A 6,947-nucleotide genomic window follows, 5' to 3' on the forward strand; every position below is an offset into this window, starting at 1 on the left:
AATATGTAAATATCATATACTAGAATTTTTGAAATGTTATTGAATGATTTATTGTGGAAAAATTTTGAAAATATGAATTCGGGTGGCCTATTTCTGCTCACCCGAATGCATATTATCTGCTATTTTGTATTTTTGGCTTAATACCTGACCGATAAATCATTCGTATCTCCCTCATCCGAAAGAGTTATTATGAACAGTTTATTATTTTGGAAAGCTAACAAAATTTTCCACAATCTATGAAATTTTGAGCTTTGTTCTTCGAATGAGCACAAAACTGTGACAATCGAAACAAAAAAGTATAGGTGTACACTAAACTGATGATATCTCTCTCATACGGAGGAATGTTTACAAACGGTTTGTGACACCGGAAAGTTGACAAAATTTTCTACAATTTGTCAAAAAATTAACTTTGTCCACTGAATGTGCATTTTTTGTGACAATTATAACAGTTAGATAGAATTGAAGTCTGACGGGTTATGAACCGGCTAAAGGCCCAGTTAGCAAATACGTCTGATGCCTCTAAGGCTTTCGAGTATGATTTTGAGAATTTGCATCATGTTGTATATCTACTGTTAAAATAATTTGTATGTAGGGATTGAGTGCTCAACATGGGACACAAATTGAATGAAATTATTATACATGAATTGACTGTGTCACCATTTGCTATTAAATTGAGCAAAATGAGCACGTATTGTAAAGGAATGTGGATGCTTTAATTTCGTATGATCATCGCATGTGTATGAATGGATCTTAAAGTTAAAAATGCATTGACTCATGGTTATTGTCTCACATTTGAAACATGTGCATCCATGAGCACTGAAGGGGCTTGAATCTTGTAAATTATTCAAATTGTGTGTTGCATAGAATCAACGAACTAAAGGAGTTAATTATGTAACACTAAACACTGATGCTTACAAGAAAATGGTAAGCAATACTTTTGGCTTTGTGGATACTGTATTTGAGCACAGAAGGTTGCTCCTCTCCATCCACGAAGATTAGAGAACCCTTCATAATAGACCACAACGTGTATAACAAAATCACATGAGTAAAGTCTGATGCATCAGGATGATGATGTTGGGAGCTTCTATCGCTTTAGTCGTCCCTCACCCGACACTAGATAATGATGTTCAACTAGGCCAAAGCCATAATTGTTTGAAAACACTGCCTATACAATGGCCCTGATCCAGCTTATTGTCTGTATTAGTACCCACAAGGCTAAGATCTGAAACCTAAAGTGAATGTGTATTTGGAAGGCATAACATGCATCATTTAAAAAAAGAAAACCTAATTAAAGATGTTAAAGTTACTCATGCATACAGTTCAAATTCAGTAACGGTAAGTGCACGCATTATTAACTGTTCATGCATGTTTAAATGTTTATTTGCCTATGATTGAAAGAAATATGCTAATGTATTTGATTGGGAAGGTGGTAAGGATTTTATCATATTTAGCTTTAAGTGTTATTTAAATTAAGCATGTGTAAGTATCTGAATAATCTTTTGCATGCATGTTTTAATTTATGTGTATTGAATAACATTTTCAGGACTTATTAGTCTGACCCTATTATTATTAAATGTTTTTCAAGTAACAAATAAAGTACCACGTGATGGTGGGAGCTTGCGATGGGAACCGAGCTAAATCTTTCTCCTTTTTTATTGTGTTTTGGATTATGAGCATTCACAAGTGCTCAAAGACTCTGATATTATTTAATTCAAAGTTTGTAATGGATATTTATTTATTGGTGAATGTTTAATTTTAAATTTGAAGTTTGTTTGAAAAGGATATGACAAACCTATAATATGTCAAAGCTTTTATCCCATTTGAATTTTCATTGTAATTTCTAAAACTATTTAAAAAAATTTACATAATTTTTCGAATAGAAATTTTGGGGTGTTACAGGGTCTAAGCAAGGAAAGAGGTATACAAATGGGAAAACGCATGAGAGAGAGAGAGAGTTTGTACTAGGGTGCTTACCAAAAGAGAGAGCAGCAAACGAAGGGCCGCAAACAAGATAAAGGAGGTAGGAGAAGTGTTGGCAGAGGTGGCAACAGTAGTCAAAGTAGGGAAAAGATATATATTTTAATCTAGTTTAACCGTTTTTCTTGATTTACGGATAGATTAATATTATTTTATTCTAATCGATAGACTTAACATAGAGTTTTCTAATATTTTAGTTATTTTTAATTCAGTTCATGTTAGATTTATATTAGGTTAGTTTAGATTAAATTTCTGAAATTAATTAGATTTAGTTTAGTTATATTTTTCACATAGCTAATTAGGGTTTTCATTGATTTTTATTCATTTAATTGTTATTTATTTATTCAGCCGATTAGATTAAATATTTTTATTCTTTCTATTAGTTAGTTAAGTTTATTTCAATCTTTAGAAACTTTGCTTTTTGTATTTAGATTAGAACTTAATTAGTTAGTTCTGAATTATCGTTTTTAACTACTTTTTAATTGTAGCCATTTTTAATATTATCGTTTATTCTTTTTATTATTTTAATTATTAATTTTTATGCACGTCAATTCTCGTTGTCGTTATGTTAATTAGATCAACATTAGTTTAGTTTAATTTAATTAGATTATTTTAGTTTAGTTTAGACTAAGAATAGATTAGCTGAATTATTCTTTTCTGAATCATCATTTTCCCTTTTAGTTAATTAGTATTAAATTTTTTTTACCGTGATTAGCTATAGAGTAAGATTAATTTTTATTTCAGCAAATTAGTTTTATTTAGTTCCATGTTAGTTTTAATTTAATCTTGTAAATAGATTTAGTTAAGAGCCAATCTTTGTTTTCTTTTAATTCATAGATTTAGTTAATTAAATAAATAGTTTTATTTAGTTATTTTAATTCTTGTTCCAGATCTGTTAATTAGTTATAATTCTGAAAATCTGTATAGCATATAGTTCATGTTAATTTAGTTTAGTTTGTCATTAGCTTTTAGTTAATTTGTTAGTTTGTTACATGTTAATTTTTTTGTTAGCTAGTTAATTAGTTATGCTAATATGTCTTCTAGTTAATTAGTTTCATTACTTAGTTCATATTAGCTATAGAGTTAGTTATGTTATTTTTTTTTGTCGTATCGTGTTATTTCATAACTTATTAGTGTCTTTGTGATTTTTCTCAAAACTAACCTGGGATTTTCTCGTAGTTTTTTTTCTATGTTTTGTGTTTCATCTTTTTTATTCTTGCAGGGAAGCGATCTAACGTGCAGTGAACCCCTTTTTGTACCCTTGAAGAGGCCTCTGAGGTCCCTAAAAGCCCCCCTCAAAAGACCCTTCAAGCCCCTCAAAAAGGCCCTTCAGGCCCTCAGAAGATCAAGAGTTCATCTAGCAGAAAGAAGAGGAAAGCACAAGGGGACAAGAAAGGACTTGAAGCATTGCAGACCTTTTCTTTTGTTTTAGCTTAGGGTGTTTATTTTATTTTATTAATGTTGAGAATAGGTGGTTTTAAGTTTAAGCTTTATTAAATTAGGGGGGTATTTGAAATTTTATTTAATTAAGGGCTTAGATGTAATTTCGTGTTTTTGGCTTCTCTCTATTTAACATAGAGAGTAGCTGCCCTAATTGTTAAGAAGTTAACTTTTCTGTGCAGCCGTCTCTCTCTCTCTCTCTCTCTCTCTCTCTCTCTCTCTCTCTCTCTCTCTCTCTCTCTCTCTCTCTCTCTCTCTCTCTTCTCTCTCTCTCCCTTTCTCTACCCAAGGTTCGGTATTTCTCATCCATCCTTCAACATGGTATCAGAGCAGTCGATCGTGGGATCGTGATCAATCGTGAACAATCTACGATTGTTCTTTATTCAAATCGTGGGAGCGTGATCGATAGCCGATCGTGGGAGCATGATCGAGTTTGATCAAAGCACAGTTGATCGTGGAAGGTGTCTCAATCGTGATCAAACTTTTATCTAATGAAAATATTTCTCCAATCAGCTTATAACAGATAGTATGTGCTGCTGCCGTGATTTTGTATCGTGTCCCTGGAAGAAATGATTTTCCTTCTTCCTCTGTCGTGATTTCAGCATCTACAGTGGTTTCGGCAGGGTCGTGAAATAATTTTTTTTTGTCGTGAGTTACAGCATCCTCCTATATGATTTCAGCAGCAACTTTCATGATTTATTGTTGTCAGTTTTGATCCTGCTATGTATCACCACATGGAGACTGCATTGACAGCTCCTATCAACCATGTTGTCGTAATTTAAAAAAAAAAAAAGGAATCATGTTAGTTTCGGTTGTGCTCATGTCGTGGAAGCAGCAAGCGTGGGGAGAAAGAATCAGATCTGACTGATTTCACATCCTCCACGAAAGTAGCCTGCTAATATAATTGTTTTTTTTTTTAATCAGCAGGCATGATTCCCTGTGGTGTTGAAAAATATTCAGTTTGTGGGATTCTTGTCATTTGACGTGGGTTGAGTAATGCTACTGGTTGTCGTAGTGGCGGATGTGTGATGGTTACACACACTAAGTCGTGGTGGAAGTGTGATCTTGATTTGCAACCTATAGCCATCTTTGGGTGAGGTGGTAAGTTTTTTTTTTAAATTATATTTGGAGTTTGGATCTAAACAGTCGAAGGGTGTGTTTCTCAGATTTCATTGGTGAGGTCAAAACTTGATATAGTCGGGCTCGTAGGTGATTGTTGGTGTGCGCGTGTGGTTGCTCCTGCACTTTGTGAATCAAGCCCATTAGTTTATATTATGGCTCAAGCGGTTAAATCAAATGTGGATTCCTCCAATGGTTGTGTAACTCTTAGCAGGGCTGAATATGACAAGCTCCTTGCTTTACAATCATCCAATTCGAAGTCTTCTGTTGCGGAGGTTGTGTGCTCGGCAGGTAATGGCCTATCGGCTCAAGGTGGTAGGTGGATCATTGATTCTGGAGCCTCTGGTCACTTGTGCGGAAACTCGAACAATTTTTTGAGTTTAAAACCTGTGACAGGTCAAAAAGGGGTACGTCTTGCTTATGGTAGCTCTTCCCCAATTGTAGGGCAGGGAAACATGTCTATAACCCCTAATCTTCAATTGTCGCATGTTCTTCATGCTCCTTCGTTTCCACATAATTTATTATCCGTCAGTCGTATGACAAAAGAGTTGAATTGTAGAGTGATTTTTTATCCTATGGGATGCACCTTTAAGGACTTGCTGACGGGGAGAAGAATTGGTGGTGGCTATGAGGAAGGTGGTCTGTATTACCTACACCAACCAGAGGTTTCGGCCCATTCTGCTGTTACATCATCCTCAAGTCCTCTATTGTGGCATCATCGTTTGGGTCACCTTCCAGTGACAAAACTTCGTCGCGTCATTCCTCATATACCTTCCTCAGTTTCTTTTCAGTGTGAAACATGTCAGTTGGGAAAACATTGTCGAAGTTCTTTTCCCTCAGGTCAGAGTCCATCTAGTCAAGGATTGTTTGATCTACTTCATGTAGATGTGTGGGGTCCGAGTAGGATTCCGAATAGGTCTCAGTGTCGCTATTATCTAGTTATTGTTGATGACTTCTCGAGACTATCGTGGGTGAACTCTTGTTAAAAGATCGGTCTCAAGGTCCTGTCATTCTTAAATCTTTAATTGCAGAGATCAAAACTCAATTTGACATATGTGTTAAAATTGTTCGCACTGATAATGCTCTTGAGTTCAAATCCAAAGACTTACTTCAATTCTACTCTGTTAATGGGATTCAACCTCAATTTTCATGTCCCCATACCTCCCAGCAAAATGGGGTGGCTGAGAGGAAACATAGACAAATCCTTAATGTTGCTCGGTGCCTTATGATTCAATCCAATATGCCTGCTACATACTGGGGAGATGCGGTTTTGACAGTCGGGTTTCTTATAAATCGCATGCCGTCAAGTTCTGTAGAAGACCAGATCCCAATTCAAATTCTCCATCCAGAGGCTCCTCTCTTTCCTATCCCCCCTAAAGTTTTTGGATGTGTGTGTTTTGTGCATAAGCTGGGTCCTGATCGAGATAAACTTGTTGCGCAGTCTATTAAATGTGTTTTCCTTGGGTATCCTAAAAACCAAAAAGGATATCGTTGCTATGACCCTATATCCCATAAAGAGTATGTCAGTGCGGATGTTACCTTCTTTGAGTCTATTCCTTATTTTTCGAGTACTACTCCAAGGTTACAAGAGAGTCAGGGTGATGTTTTTCCTCTGCCAATTCCCCCGTTTCCTTTAGAATCGTTCACTCCAAAGTCTGTGGCTCCATCCTCTGGGGAGTCTCGATTAAGAAACCCTCCTATAGTGTATACTCATAGGTTACCACCTACCTCCATGCCACCAGTATCTCCGTCTCCTGAGGCAAGTATATCTGAGCATACTGAAGTTTCTGTTATTGATGAGGATCTTCCTATTGCTCTGCGAAAAGGGAAACGACAGTGCACTCTTCATCCTATTTCTCAGTTTGTTTCTAAAGTTAATCTTGGGGCTTCTATGAAGAATTTATCTCGGCTTTGTCTGCCTCCTCTGTTCCGCTTCATCACAGTCAGGCTCTATTCGACCCCAAATGGATGTAGGCTATGCAAGATGAGATGGATGCCCTATGTTCTAGAGGCACTTGGGATTTGGTTGATCCTCCAACTGATGCAGATATTGTTGGCTGCAAATGGGTATATACCATTAAATATAACTCGGATGGGTCAATTGAACGGTACAAAGCCCGGTTGGTTGCAAAAGGGTATACTCAGACTTATGGTGTTGACTTTTTTGAAATTTCTCCCCAGTTGCTCGTCTTGGCACTATTCGTCTTGTTCTTTCTGTTGTTGTGCACCATGGATGGCCCTTGTTTCAGTTGGATGTCAAGAATGCCTTTTTGTATGGGGATTTGCATGAAACTGTCTATATGCAACAACCCCCAGGCTTCGAGGTTCAGGGGGAGTGTAAGAAGGTGTGCAAGTTGAAGAAGGCTATTTATGGCCTGAAGCAGAGTCCAAGGGCATGGTTTCACAAATTA

This window comes from Nuphar pumila, chromosome 9 (genome assembly GCF_984573655.1).
Source record: "Nuphar pumila chromosome 9, dmNupPumi1.hap1.1, whole genome shotgun sequence".
NCBI classification, from domain to species: domain Eukaryota; kingdom Viridiplantae; phylum Streptophyta; class Magnoliopsida; order Nymphaeales; family Nymphaeaceae; genus Nuphar; species Nuphar pumila.